Source organism: Aedes albopictus, chromosome 3, assembly GCF_035046485.1.
Source record: "Aedes albopictus strain Foshan chromosome 3, AalbF5, whole genome shotgun sequence".
NCBI classification, from domain to species: Eukaryota; Metazoa; Arthropoda; class Insecta; order Diptera; family Culicidae; genus Aedes; species Aedes albopictus.
Window position 1 is genome coordinate 422,870,574 of NC_085138.1, and position 16,084 is coordinate 422,886,657.

General features: G+C 40.4%; 1 protein-coding gene across 5 annotated transcripts in view; it reads left to right on the forward strand.

Moving 5' to 3' along the window:
• LOC109433516 (calbindin-32) overlaps nucleotides 1-16,084 on the forward strand; it is a 268,476-nt gene that overhangs the window by 32,894 nt on the left and 219,498 nt on the right. The gene's annotated exons all lie outside the window — the stretch shown is intronic.

Here is a 16,084-nt window from a genome sequence, read left to right on the forward strand (position 1 = left end):
CTTCCACGTGGAAAAACTTTTACCAAGTTAACGAGCTTCCAGGCAGGACAGCACAAAAAACTATTCCTCTCGTTTTCCGGTTAGAGCATTCGGCGAAATCACCCTACCCCCTCTCACCAGGTCAGTCAGAAGCATTGTCAACCCGTACAACCGACAATACATGAGAGACTTGAAGGGGAAAAAAGTTAACCTCAAACGTCAAACCTCACTCGCTCGCCCAACGTCGGATCTCATGCCCGGACGGACGCGAACAGCACAGAATAAGATTGCTCTTGCGGAATGCGGCACAAGAACTCGTGCGAGCCAGCAGCTTTCACTAATGTGGAAAATTATTGCAGTTGAGTTTTTGTCCTTCCCCTGGTGAGGGTGCCGTTCGTGGGGATAAAAACCCAGTGTGCGCCCACCCCTCCCGGGTCAAGCAGAAAACAGGAAGGAAGTGGCGTTGAAACTGTTTCTTTCCGGCGGGTGTTTTGTTTCGGTTCCGTTGTAATGGCGACGATGACAACGGTTTTTACTCACGTGACGATGACGGCGACGACGACGTTGTGCTGCGGTATGGAAACATATGTGGCCGATGGTTTGGCGGTTTCTGTGGTTGGGAGCTAGACATTGAATGAAATGTTTATTTCTGTAGTAGATGCACTTGTTTTCAGTTGTGATCATGTTAGATGCAAGGAATAAAGCCTATCTGCAATAAACCGCACCTAGAAATACGACAGTAACTTTGCAATGGATCGGTAAAATTAACCAAAAATTGACTGAAAACTCTTTGGTGAATGTTTATTATATGTGTTAATTTTCATAAAAATCAGTGTATTAGCTGTAGCTCTAAAACAAAAACGCATTCAGTCGAGAATTTTGTGGAATCACAACCAACTTTCATCTGCATAACACATGTTTTTGCCTTTCTCGTACACTAAGTGTACTGGAAAGGCTATATGTTCACTCCAAAAATGACTTTTCGGAGGGTCGAGTCACATATACCAATCAACTCAGCTCGACGAATTGATGCTTGAATTGATGTGATGTCTGTGTGTGTATGTGTGTGTACAAATAAACTCATATCACTTTTTGACAGTAAACCTCAACCGATTTTAATGACTAATGAGTCATTCGACGCGGAATTCGGTCTCATTGTTTCCTATTGAAAATGGTTCGGATCAGTCCAGCCGTTCCGGAGGTATGGCCATTTAGGTATCCGGACCGGTACCCCAGGCAGGGGCCAGATATGAAAACGCTACAAAACCATCCATGCGACACATCTAACTACGGCATTTTCGATAACTTGATGAATGGTAAACATGAAAATGGTCTCAGACCATATCTGAACCGGTAGTGGCCCGGCCGGTTCAGGGTGTCCCGCCGGAAGTGGCCAAACATATAAGTGAACTAAACCCATGCATGCGTTATATCAAACCGCGGCTTTTTTGATAACCTGATGAACGGTAGGTAGGGAATTGGTCTCAGACCATATCTGAACCGGTTATGTTCCGGAACCGGCTCCAGGTGTCCCGCTTGAAGTAGCCAAACATAAAAGTGAACTAAACCCATGCATTCGAATATCAAACCGCGGCTTTTTCGATAACCTGATCAACAGTAAGCAGGAAAACATTCTCAGATCATTTCGGAACCGCTAGTGTTCCGGTACCGGTTCTAGATGTCCTGCTGGAGGTGGCCAAGTATAAAAGCCGGAAGTGGACAAATATGAAAGTGAACCAACCCCGTGCAACGATTAGTAAGAAAATAGGATCAGACAATATCAGAAACTACCGGTACTGTTCCGGAATCCATTCCGGGTGCCCCGCCGAAAGTAACCAAATATAAAAGTGAACCAAACCCATGCATGCGACACATCAAATCGCGGCTTGATTTAGTAAAAGATAGTTTCCGATCATATTTGGGACTACCGGTAGTGTTCCGCAGCCAATTACGGATGTTCCATAAAAAATGTAAAGGAAACCCAACCCATGAATGCGACACATTAAATGACTATTTAGATAATCTGATTACCGGTTAACAAGAAAAAAATCATAGACCATACTTCAGAAAACCAAATGCAGAACGGAACCAAACGTATGCTCGCAGCATATTGAATAACGTCTTCTTCGATAACGCGAAGAACGGTCAGCAAGAAAATAGTCTCAGGCCATATTTAAGACTACCGGTAGTGTTCCGGAACAAGTTTCGAGTATCTCACCGGAACTGGCGAAATGCAAAAATGAACCACATTCATGCATGCGGTACATCAATTCGCGACTTTTTAGAAAAACTTATTAACACTTTGCAAGAAGCTGTCTAAGACCAGATCAGAAACAATCGGTACAATCCCGGACTATGTCCTATCAATAATTTTTGCGTCAATTCAATGATGGCTTTGATAAAATGCTTGCATTTCTCATAAAGTATCAGGATTCAGAACACTTTGGCTTACGTCGACGGTAAGGTCGTGAGAACATATTCAACGAGAAAGGCATCATCACCACTAGGTGGATTATTTTGGGGTTTTTTCCAGTACTGTCCAAAGTACAGTAGGGATAATGCCGAAATTTCGTAAGCAGTTATGATACACATGCAGACACTTTCTTGCAAAATTTCAGCCATTTTTATGAACGGGTTGAAATCAATCAGTTTTGATGTGGGTGAGCAGGGAAGTGGAACTATCTCGACAGGGTTTCTATTTTGGACCCTTTCTGGTATAACTCAGCCAATTTTTAACCTAACACAATTTTTGGAACGCGGAGAGAAACGTATAAAATCTACCCGTGTACACAATTTCAAGACAATTGGTTTGAAATTGACTGAGTTTTTTTTATTCCTAACCGCTTAGCGATAGCGATTGACAACTGCAGTTACACTTTCTACAACGCCTAAAAGTATTCTATTCTAATTCTACTCTATCGAATGGGTTGCCTTTCACTTTCACTTTCTAATTTGTATGGAGCGAAGACTTTGGCCAGACACGATAGAAGGTTCGGAGAGTCGAGTCACATATATCAATCAACTCAGTTTGAAGATAATGTCTGTAATTGTGTAGTGTATGTATGTATGTCAATGCGCAAAAAAAGTTCATTCAGGCCAAGTTCCAATGCGAATGTCGAACCATGAAGAAGAAGAAGAAGAAGATGGGTATGGGGAAGATATCCGGAGTCCAAAATTGGAAACCAGAATATTCAAGATGGCGGCCCAAACTCCAAGATGGCAGCTGTTTTAATGAGCTTTACGTTCTAATGGGTCAATGGGTCGCAATATGGGTCTATTTGGCAAAAAGATGCCTAGAAATGGTGACCAGAATATTCAATATGGCGGCTCAAAACCAAATGGCAGCTATTTTATAAAGTTTTTAGCTCAAAAACCGGAGTCCAAATATGGTTGACCAAAATATCTAAGATGGCGGCTCAACACTCAAGATGGTGGTTGTACTAAAGAGTTTTAGCCTCTAAAATCATGCATTTTGTGTATATTTGGAAAGAAAAATATGTCTGGAGTTAAAAAATGGTGACTAAAATGCAAGATGGCGGCCAATAATTCGAGATAGAAGCTACAAAGCCTACGCTCCATACAATTTTTTTTTTGTATGGATAAAAGTTTAGTGGACAAAGGTGGACTGTATAAAATACCTCAACGGCTGCAGGTCGAATAGACAGAAAAACACACACGATTTAATAAGTGACCACCAAAGCCACCATGACGGTAATTCAAACATGCAATGTCCAATGCTTTGTTCAGCTTATAAGATGTAACGTACTCTGTTTTGATCATTGGGAAAGTAATTGAATTGAATCTTGCAAATATACAGAAGCAGCATTAGCTTAATATTGTTGGACAAATGTTAGGTGCCTGTGATAATGTGAAAAAAAAATCCACGAAAACAGAAGCCAGTTAATCGAAATGATTGCTTATACCATGAACAAGTTGTTTGTTAAATGGATAAAAGAGGGATATTCAATAACACTTAAAATACAAAGGGTTCAAAAAAAGTCGGAAGTGCAACTTTGGCAAGGCATTTCTCGGCAGTTTTTCAACCGATTTCAAAACTTTTTTTGCAGGTTTCAAGAACAGCGTCCATTTAAAAGATTTTAAAATAGATGCGTCTTCCCAAAGTTATTAAGCCAAAGCCACTTCCTAGTTTTTTATGGAATCGCATTTTTTGCATACTTTGATCAATAAAATAAAATTTAAAGCGATGATATATGTTTTTTCGACTCTAAATCATGCGTACAACCGGAGTGAACATGTTTATGCAAGAGTAGTGATCATTCAGTGCACTGATATTTTCACTTACCGAAAAAAGCTGCTAAAATACCCTATTTTTAACATAAAATATGCAATAAATCAAAATTCAAAGCGATGACATATTGTTTTTTGGTCTTAAATTGGTTGTAGAATTGTACCGGACATTTTTGATGAACAATGAAAATATGCTCATTACACTCTTATTTTGTTTTACCCGGAAAACTACAAAAAATCCATATTTTTTACACAAAGTAGTCAACAAATCTAAATTTAAAACGATAGCATGTAGTTTTTTAGCCTTGAATTGTTCGTAGCAGTTTGTGGGACATACTTGAAGAATAATAGTGATGTTTTTATTACATTCAAATTTTGATTCACTCAAAAACCAACAAAAGTACCACATTTTCACACAAAGTGGTTAACAAATAAAAATGGTTTACAATGCATTGAAGTTTTTTGCATTGAAATTATCCGTGAAAGAGTACTGAAGATATTTGAAGAGCAATAGTGATGTTTTCCTGACTCTCTTAATTTAGTTTACTAAAAAAGTTACAAAAATATCATAATTTTCATACAAAACAGTCAACAAAACAAATTTTATGTATGTATTTATTTATTTGACAACATCTTCGGCTGAATGCCGCACAGACTGATTAGCTAGACTTAATTCTATTTTCAAACACTAATTTACTTATACTAAAATCAAAGGATTCACACACATCATTAAACAACATACAACACAAATCAAACGGACTGTGATATCCGTAATCCGAACGGTGAATGGGAATCCATAGCCAGAAAAAGTAGTGGATGTGCCTTAATATTTCTGTTAGAATGTACTGGACATGCTTTTGATAAAATGTTGATGTTAACATTGCAAATGTACGAAAATACCACATTTTTGCACGAAAAGCCAATAATAGTTAAATCAATGACATGTAGTTTTTTAACTTTGAATTTATCCAAGTAGCTTAGAGGATTTATTTGAACAATACTAGTGATGTTTTTTTTGCTAAGCTTTTAGCTGCACTCTGAATAGAGTTGAAACCTCTACACTAGACCCGAAGATAAAAAAAGAGTACGTAATCGTTCAAAAGCAGTTTGCCAGCCGTACGCGGAAAATGATATTCATTAAGACACTGTTGCAAACTGACTCAAAAAGTTACGGTGGAAAGTTTTCAATTGGTCAGTCAGTCAGGATTTGCCTATGTAGTGTTATGGTCACAGAATTTGTGTTTGTCGTTTTGTTTGATGTTGTGGTATGGCTCCGTTCAATATGTATTTCTCCTCGTTAAGTCAGTTGTCGTATGTTTGTTTTTTTTCATCGAATCAATCGAACCCCGTATGTTAAAATATAGTCGATCCTGGGTCAAATTGTTTTCTTGATTTCGCTAATCGTTTTCTACTTCTCTGTGTTCATCTCTTGTGTCCTTAAATTATCATCGGTCCAAAACCCACAGAAACATGTAACTGAACTTCTGATATTTTTCTGTTGGTGTCATAATACCAACCAAGAGATAAACAAAAATACGCCAAGTTGGCCAGTTGATTGCCATTTTTTTTTTAATAATAAAGGTTGCTTGTCTATTATGTATTCATCCCACTACAAATACTATGAAAAATATTCAAATTCGTTCAACTGTCGTATCGGTCCTACCTAGATAAACCATGTCATTTTCTCAAGTGTAGCCTAGAAATGTCAACCTAGTCATACACAAGTAGCGTTGTTCAGTTAATAAAAGCAGTCAGTTTTTGTCCAAAATGTCACGTCGAACGCATTGACGTCAACAATGCGTTTAAGTGTTCGCACGTTAGCTTCGATTCTATCAGCACAATTAAGTGCTGCAAATCTCCTTCACACTATTAGTTCTTCGGTCGATTTTAATTGCTTTATTTAAAGAAAATATGACCAGCTAACATTGTAAAAATTCGAAAAAGCGACTATGACATCAATAAATTACTAATCAAAATCAACTGACAAACGTGGGAAATAGAGCCCAAACAACATTTTGAAGTCTGCTAGCTGTAAAAGGTTAAAGAAACCTGTCACAAATCCTATGATACTTTCATTAGAATTTGTAACGATCATCAAACCCTTCTCAAATCCAACCGACTTGGAACTATTGCTTGGGAATAGACTCTAATAAGCCCCAGCGGTTCCTCCGTGTTTATCGAGCATGTCTGATGCATATGATCAGCCATACTCCATCTGCAGCAGCCGGTTCGTGATGAACCGTTGGAGGCGCAAGAAAGTGTTAAAAAAGGTGATACATATGTTTCACTAAAGAGCACTACATTACAATAATCAAAATGAAACTCCTTCACTTTAATACCGTCAACCCCTGCGAACTTGGCCAGGGAACAATACTAGTGATGTTTTTATTACACACATATTTTATTTCACTCGAAACACTAGGAAAATACTACATTTTTAACACAAAGTAATCGACAAATAAGAATTGGAGGCAATGCATTGTATTTTGTCACCATGAAATTATGCATCAGTTCACCGAATTATACGAGTTCCAGTACTCTTGAGACGAAATTGTCAACTTCCACTTGCGTCTCCTGAACATGCAGTAGCAATCACCAAAAAATACAGGGATTTTTTTGTTTTCCGTGCTTTCCGATATTTCTCTTGAATTTCTTTACTGGTTTTCGTCCGGAGCCAAGCAGTCAGTAGTGTGCGGTAGTTCGGCAGCAGCAAAGCTTCGCGCGCTGGCTTTGCTAGATTTTTGCGATTTTTTTTTCTTCTCTTCTCTCTGCGGGGCTCCGACGACGGGACGAGTGTGCGCGCGCCGTGGTTCGAGTCGGTTCCGAATTTTTCGCTTCCCTTCGGCGCTAGTTTCCAATACTCTTTTAGTTGATAATAAATATTTTCTTTCATTTTTTGCATTTACACAAAAGAGTGAAAAATGTTAGTTCGGGTTCGCCGGTCGAGAAAAAATCCGGGCGCCGACAAGTGAGTCGCGTTCAGTGTATTTCTGTGTGGAATAGACTAAAGGTTTCTGCTCCCTAGTGGTGTGGAGACGCGCGATAGAATTTTCTTTTTGGCTAGTTTTTGCGTCGAAAAGTGGTCGGTTAACGGCGGTTTGTGTATATTGATCCATTGTCAAATCATATCACCAACCATAGGTGACTCCCGGACTGACAATGTACCTTACCCTACTAACAAAAAAAAATCTCCCTGAGACAAACGTGGAGATGCAGCGATTCGCGGTCTTTATATCAACGTTTGTCTTACTAACATACCCTCCCATCCTCGATGACCGTAAGGACGTGGCCGGCGTCGTTATTGACCCTATTAAAGTTGAGAGCTCTCGACCTGTGTACATTCAGAATAGTAAGCTAGTCCTAAGTCCTATTCATTGGTTCCTTGTGCAATTTCGATTGTTCTGGTCAATCACGGAGTAGCAACTACGAATTGTACGGTCATCTATGCTCATGCTCATGCTCATGCTCTTAAAATGTTTGCAGTGCACAAAACACGCCTAACATATCCTTATATTTCATAAGACGTTCCCTTAAATATTGATACCGATTTTTCTGGGAGTTTCATCTCAAACTCTTAAAAAGATTTTCTTTTTTTCTTTTTTGCTTTTCTCCTTTGTGCACCTATGTGCACTCATAAACAAACCAAAGAATACCAAGCAACTCATTATTTTCTATTTTGGATATTATTGGAGCTTTTTTTCTCATGCATAAAAAATCTTTCGAATATTTTTCTAAAAATGTGAGTAGAAACTTGAACATATATTTCATTTCTAAAGCCACCGACAATTTTTCTAGAATTTTATCAATTGCGTTTTTCATAGAATTTCTAATCTTAAACCCAAAAAATAGTATAATGGGGAGCATAAAGCATTTTATGCTTTTTTTCAAATATATTTCCAAGACATTACATTAAGCCACAAAGATCAGAATCCCAGGAGTTTTTTTGGGATTCAGTAGCAATAAAGTCTTAGATTTTATGTCTCTATAAATAAAAATGGAATGGTGTTTGTATGTCACGAATAGACTGAGAAAGGGTCCAACGGATATATCTTATTCATTCTTTCAGGGATCCGACGTGTTCGTACCGTGAAAAACTTCAAAAAATCCACCCGTACATAAGTCCGGTAGATTGTGAAAACCCAAAAAGTCACTTAAACGGGGAAATCTCAGCAATAATAGCCAGGCTACTGCGTTGCAAAATAACGTTTGTAGGGACAGCTAGTTAGAAATAAAACTTGAATAACATACCATGTTCACTGCATACATAATTTTTGAAACCTAAACGAGAGCATGAATCGATAAAGACACAAACATCAAGTATTGATTATGCTTTTCTTTTTTTTTTCAAAAGTTGTACAACATCTTGTACTGGAACTTGATTGAACATTCAACCAGTCGTCCAGTCCAGTCGTTTCTTTTATACGCTGCATTTTTGTAAAAATAACATAATTGCAAATTTTTTTTTAGAATTTTTACTTACATGGTGTCTTCCTCACTTTACATGAATTCTGGGAGCAAAGTCGCTTGAGCTTCAGAAGAATGTGACTCGAGAAATACTATTAGACATCTTGAATCTCAGATATTTGAATGACAATACAGCTTTGAGGAAAATTGCACAGGTAGAAATAACTAGGGAAGAAAATCTAGCCAATAACAATCGAAAATTCATCGCCTAGAATCCATTAACAGATATCAAGATGCTTCTGAGTTGTCCTTTAACGACAGTTATCTTCTTCATCATTGTAGAGAATGAGATAGGCTGCAATAATCTTGGTTTTTAGATTGGTTCATTTGAACTTGTAGAAGACGGACGAAAAACGCTCTGAATAAAAAAATAGTTATGTAAAAAACGTACTTTTGTCTCACTGAGAAGCTCCTGAACTTCCAATCAACAATACCGCATTGGGTCACGACATGGCGCATGTGCTCCCAGAAATGGAAAAATATCAAGAATCTCACGGTGTACAAGCGGAACAGATTCAATGTAAGGACAAGCCCCACAAGAAAATTCCCTCGCCCTTCGGTTGTCGTCAAGTCAAGTCTGGTCCCCGTCCCTGTCCTGCTCTGTCAAGTCAAGGTTCAAGTGTGCGGTCCCTGTCCCCGTCCCTGGTCCCTTCTAGTAGTTCGAGTCCTGTCGCTGTTCGCCAAGCCTGCCCCTGTCCCGTGTTCGTTTCCATCCTTCCAATGATCAACCGTCGGTCTCGAGTCGTGGATCAAGCCTTTGTCCTGCCTGGTCGCTGATTTTATCCATCCGATCGTCATTTGCCGGAAATCAAGCGGACGGAACCAGACGGAAGCCACGAGATTGATCGATAGCAAAAGATATCGCGGACTAGGTTCAATGTGAGGACACGCCCCACACCAGTGACACCAAACTGGTAGAAAGTGTCCGAAATGATCAGCGTAAGTTATGCACGTAAACAGCGGTAAGTCAAAATAACGAATTAATAATTGAAAAATGTTGAGAATACTTAAAGTTCGGGTGACGAAAACTTAATTGTGAACAAGCTCTCTTTCAATGTTTTTTTTTGTTGCTATGGATACTACAATCTAGTGATTATATATCCGACAAGTTTTTTTTTTCATGTTACTTGTTTTTACGATACTTTTCGATGTCAAATTTGATTGATATTTCGGAAATGCACATGTGTGTTTAAAAAGTATTGAAAAGCGTTGAGTGGTTTGGTTGAAAAGAAGCATTTTGGATTCAATGACGAATTAATATTTTAACAATTAATCAAACTGAAATATGATTCAGGGCTCGGTTCAAAGCTAGTCTTTTTTTTTCTTAGTGTGAGAATGACTACTACCCTAATAGAAAAATATGATACAACGTGCTTAACAACCCTTTCGGGCTATCATTTTGATCATACACGGAAAGGTACAATCATTCACCTAATCGCCAGTATATAATACATTTTTATTAGGGTATGCAATTACATATAACATAGAGTTAAAATGATGAAGTTTAAATGACATTTAGGTAGCCTAACTTTTCAATTAATTTGTGCATAATTTTTATGAAGTAGATACGAAAATATTCGTGTACAGTAATTGTTAAGCCAAATACATTCCTAGCTGAATAGGTGTTGAATCGCTAATAATCAATGAGTTATGTTTTACAAAAAAGATAGATCATATTTGGATTGTTTTACTCGAGGTATTATCAAAATTGCGTTATAAATTCTTAAAGTTTTTGATTGTACTTATTGAATGTGTACGTTATATATGGAGGCTATTTTGGCAGGTTTGAAAAAAAAATAAGATTCAAGCGGTTATTCACAATAACAAACGCTATTGGATGAATTGAAATTTAAAAGTTTACATCAGGTAACACAAGATAAGAGTGAAAGGTCAAAAATACAATGAAATTTTAGCAATACTAACTATCAGCTCTTAATACTTATAAAAACCATGAAATATAAATTGTACTGAAATGTAAGTTTTTATTATATAGCTTCAAGTGGCTACAGGTTGAAGAGTTGAAGGTTGAGGAACAGTTTCTGTTCGGCAATGAACACAAGAGAGGTTAGGCTTAGTAGCACTGGACTGCACTTGGCACGGCACAGCAGAAAGAGAATGGGGGTTCGGATTGGAAGGAATAACACTGGGGATCTGATTCACACTTTCACTACTTTATTTTCTCTTTGCTGCTATTTACACTTTGCCTATTTTCACTTCGCGTTGTTTAAGCCACGCGAACGCTTATCACTAATTGACTTATCGAATTCAACTGACTCGCTACTGCGAGCGGGTCGCATATTTATACCAAACATTTAATTTTCCAGAATCACGTGGAAGGTTCCACGCGCGTGTAGAACCCACGCGACGTTTTAGGAACCATCATCACGCTAGCTGCAGAGCGACGACAGTCGATGATGATGACGATGACGACAGCTGCGACGGTGGGTTTCGCCACTGCACTCACGACAGCATCTCACGGCACTCACTCTCTCGTTGTTAATCGCAGCTGTTCCGTCGGCTCGGGTGAGTGTGCGTGCCTCGTGACGATGCTTGGTGACGGTTCCGATGCGATGGTTGATGTTGGTCGCGCAGCATAGCATGATGCTGCCCTCGTTGGGAGCGTATGTTCGCGAACATACTCCCGCCCGTTGGAACGCAGTTTCAATTCTATTGGTCATTGGCTGTTGCTTAGCTTTAGGTGATGTCCTTACGAACTGCTGGTAAGTATGCTCCGGCTGCTGCACGATACTGGCTATCCGTGTATCGCTTCGTGGACAATCGACGATGTTCTTCGCAATCTTCCCAACCGGCACTGGTTGGTAGTCCTTGCCTGGTAAAACGCGAACCAGGTTGACACATTCTGGGATGGCTTCAGGAGGCTTCTGCTTATCAACGCGCTCTACTGGATTCCTCTTGCGTTCGAAATGGAGCAACGTGTGATGTCTCTTTGAACATTTCCTGCACGACTTGCTGTTGGAACACGCTAAGCTACGATGGCCCTTTCGCAGACAATTAAAACACATGCTTAGCTCCTTCACCATGGTTTCACGCTGATCCATGGACAGCTTCTGGAACACAGAACACTTGAAATTCTGGTGCTGTCCAGAACAGAAGTCGCACACATACGTCGACGACACGAACACTGCGTATGATGACTTGGGAGGCACTAACTTAGACGCCGACGGCTTCTGGTTGGAGACTTTAGGATTCGGGGATACGATGGGTGCACTGTTCTCGCATCTCTCCAGAATGATGCATCGCTGCTTCAGGAACTCGATCGTCTGCTCGTACACTGGTAGCTCCGTTTGATCGATTGAAGCTTCCCACAACTCACGGGTTTGATCATCTAAAGCACGAGTGAGCACAGTCACTACGAGCAACTCCGACATTCCTGAAAGCGGTTGACCAAGCTTCATGAGGTTCTCCACGTGACGGGTGCACTCATCGATGAGCCTCCGGAGGTCCTTCGACGACTTTTTAGTCATCCTCTCCATGTTTAGGAGGCCCAGAATGTGCGATTCTAGGATTAGTCGCTTGTTACCAAACCTTTCTTCCAGGATGTCCCATGCACGCTGGTAATCGTTGTCCTGCAAGGTCTCCAGGTCGATCACACCAGCGGCATCTCCTTTCAAGGAGTTTTCCAGATGGTATAGTTTCACCGCGTCCGAATCTGATGAGCGCTGCATCAGATCCTGAAACATGGCTTTGAAGCGGGGCCATGCTTCATAGTGACCATCGAAGGTTGGCAATGGAGCACCGAAGGACTGCGACTGAACGATGATTGGCTGTTGGTTGGTGACACATGATGGCTGCTGGGTTGGGGTCGCAGTTAACTTCTCGTCGTAGCTCTCAAGCAGCACAGACACGTCCTCGTACAGGTCCAAAAACTTGTGGTAGCATTCTTCTTATTCCTCAAGTCCATCTGGCGGGAACAGGGCGATGATCTCTTGATGGAATCGGGTGTACTCGGTGTGGGTATTCTCAACACTTCGTTTGTACACTTTTATCTTGGCTGAGGTTAGCTCGACGTTGTCTGCTTCGGCTCGCTCCAGAATGGTCTGGATTCTGCTTACGTTTCGTTGAGCAGCCTCACGGTTGAGGAACAGCGCTCTTAGTTCTCCATCCACAGCTGCTTCTGGAACCTTCTTCACTGGTGTTCTCTTGGGCGGCATCTTAATTGGGTCTCTCACGGTCAGCAACGGAAATGCAGACAGGAATACCAACGCACTTGTTGCAGCGGATGAAAGGTAGCACGGGATCCGAAGCGATGGATGCAATGCTCAACACGACAGCGGGAAGCGGGAATTTTGCTTTACCGGATACAATCACTGGAACCGAAGCGTGTGTCGCCACGGACGGAAGAAATCACTTGAAAATTCCGAAGCGACGGACACAAAACACTACGCGACGATGGAAGGTAGCACGGACTCCGAAGCGATGGATGCAATGCCCAATACTATTGGCTGGGAACCGACGCGCTTGTCACAACGGGTGGAACACTTTCACAGAATGTCCGGAGTGACGGAAGGTAGCACTACGCGACGGCGGACTCACGAAACCACGAAAATTGACGCGCTTGTCGAACCGGGTGGAATCGACACCACACGAATTCCGGAACGACGGATTAAGTCACGACGCGATTTACACTCGCGGACCGACACGGATACGGACGTTGTCGAAGCCACGTCCACGTTATTCACTGCACAGCACGCTGTTTAAGCCACGTGCACGCTTCTCAAACTACGCACTACCGCGCTGTCGAAGCCACGCGGTACGCTTTTTAAACGACACACTACCGCGTTGTTCAAGCCACGCGGCACGCTTTGACACACTACCGGATCCTTATCCGGCTCGAAGGACCAAATTGTGTTCGGCAATGAACACAAGAGAGGTTAGGCTTAGTAGCACTGGACTGCACTTGGCACGGCACAGCAGAAAGAGAATGGGGGTTCGGATTGGAAGGAATAACACTGGGGATCTGATTCACACTTTCACTACTTTATTTTCTCTTTGCTGCTATTTACACTTTGCCTATTTTCACTTCGCGTTGTTTAAGCCACGCGAACGCTTATCACTAATTGACTTATCGAATTCAACTGACTCGCTACTGCGAGCGGGTCGCATATTTATACCAAACATTTAATTTTCCAGAATCACGTGGAAGGTTCCACGCGCGTGTAGAACCCACGCGACGTTTTAGGAACCATCATCACGCTAGCTGCAGAGCGACGACAGTCGATGATGATGACGATGACGACAGCTGCGACGGTGGGTTTCGCCACTGCACTCACGACAGCATCTCACGGCACTCACTCTCTCGTTGTTAATCGCAGCTGTTCCGTCGGCTCGGGTGAGTGTGCGTGCCTCGTGACGATGCTTGGTGACGGTTCCGATGCGATGGTTGATGTTGGTCGCGCAGCATAGCATGATGCTGCCCTCGTTGGGAGCGTATGTTCGCGAACAGTTTCAAAGAATTGTAGATGTAGTATTCTGAGCCGTGCAGTGGTGCAGTAACAGTAACAATTGATCAATGGTTTAATCTCGCGAGATTTTTTTTAATTAGTGCATTTGTGATACTCCTAACAAAAATGTCTCATGCACCGACGATGGTATTTATAATTATACCATTCTGTGTATCATCAAGGTGATAGGTCGAAAGAAAATGGCAATTTTGATTGAATGTCTATCTTGATTCTAACCAGATAGACAATATTAAAGAACTATGATTGGATTGGTTGATAAGTAGCATTTTGGACTCATTGAATAATTAATAATGTACCATTTGAGTAGTATTTGAATTCTGATAAATTAAGAATGAATGCATTCAGTCGAAGCTATATGGCATACATTTTTTACACTAAATTGATTAATTTCCATTCCTCATATGACCAATACATGTGAAATACTAAACTCGAGTGCATATATTCACGATTAATATAAGTCGCATACAGATCTAGTAGATGGGAGACTTAGCCTTTAGATCCGGTTACATATTGAATCTTTCATATCTAGCTAGCTCATTATCTGGTCCCTAAGCTTATTATTCAATTTTTTTATTCTTAACTTACGACAAGGAATTCTGTTGGGAGATTTAACGGACCCGAACGCATGCTCTGTGAAATAACTATTATTCTGTACGTCAAATGAGTAAACCAGCAATTAATTTAGTGAACTTTCGTGCAAGATTTATGAAGAAGTTCTGTGGATTCATTTTGCATGCAAGAAGATTATTCATACTATTGTTCGTTCTGAATAAGTGAACTTTTATTGAAATTGATTGTAATTGCACAAACGTGCTGCTTTTTTTCTATTATTTTCTACTACCGCTGCACTGTTCGATTTAATCTTTCAATATATTTGTGTAAACAAATATTAAACGCAAAAACGAAGTTATTCGTACATAGGAACTGACAATGTCGAATGGAGTTTCTAGCTGATTAGGTGTTGAATCGGTAAAATCAGCAAATTTATTATTATTTGTACCTTTGCTAACAAATTGGTTGCGCATTGAAAATATTTCAAAATGTTCTTAATCTTATTTTTAACGTTGCATTTTTGAATTGGACGTTTGATTCGAACAGTACAACATTTGAAATTCTTGTGTTGAAATTTTAGTGACTTGTTTAAGTCTGTGGGTAACTCGAGCTATAGATTGAACAACAGATTCATAAAGAAAAACCTCTGAGTTGGTTGATTAGTAGAATTCTGGCCTCAATAAAGGATGAATCGAAAACCTCTGATATGGTTGCACTAAGTATTGGTCACAACTTAAACGCAATATCGGATTCATAGAATAACCTCTGAGTTGGTTAGTATGTCAGTTTTTGAACTCAACCTCTGTGTTGGTTGATAAGTTCGATCCTGGCATCTATGAAATGCGAAAACCTCTGAGTGGGTTAGCAAGTCGCATCTTGGACTCAATAACGGATTCATAGCGCAACCTCTGGGTTGGTTGCTTGTTAGAATCCTGGCCTCAATAAAGGATGCACCGAAAACCTCTGAGTTGGTTAGTAAGCCGCATCTTGGACTCAAAAACGGATTCATAAAATGACCTCTGAGTTGGTTGATTAGTAGAATCCTGGCCTCAATAAAGGATGCATTGAAAACCTCTGAGATGGTTAGTAAGTTGCATCTTGGACTCAAAAAAAAAATAAATAAAATTAAAAAACGGATTCATAGCGCAACCTCTGAGTTGGTTGATTTGTAGAATCCTGGCCTCAATGAAGGATGCATTGAAACATTTGACCTGGTTAGTAAGTTGCATCTTGGACTCAATAACCCTGCAGGTTGATCTGGCAAACCAAAAGGTGGAGCATAGGTAATCGCCTGATGAACGGGAACGAAACAGAAAAACAGGTTCAATAGTAACGGACAAAGTAGCAATCGATGACAA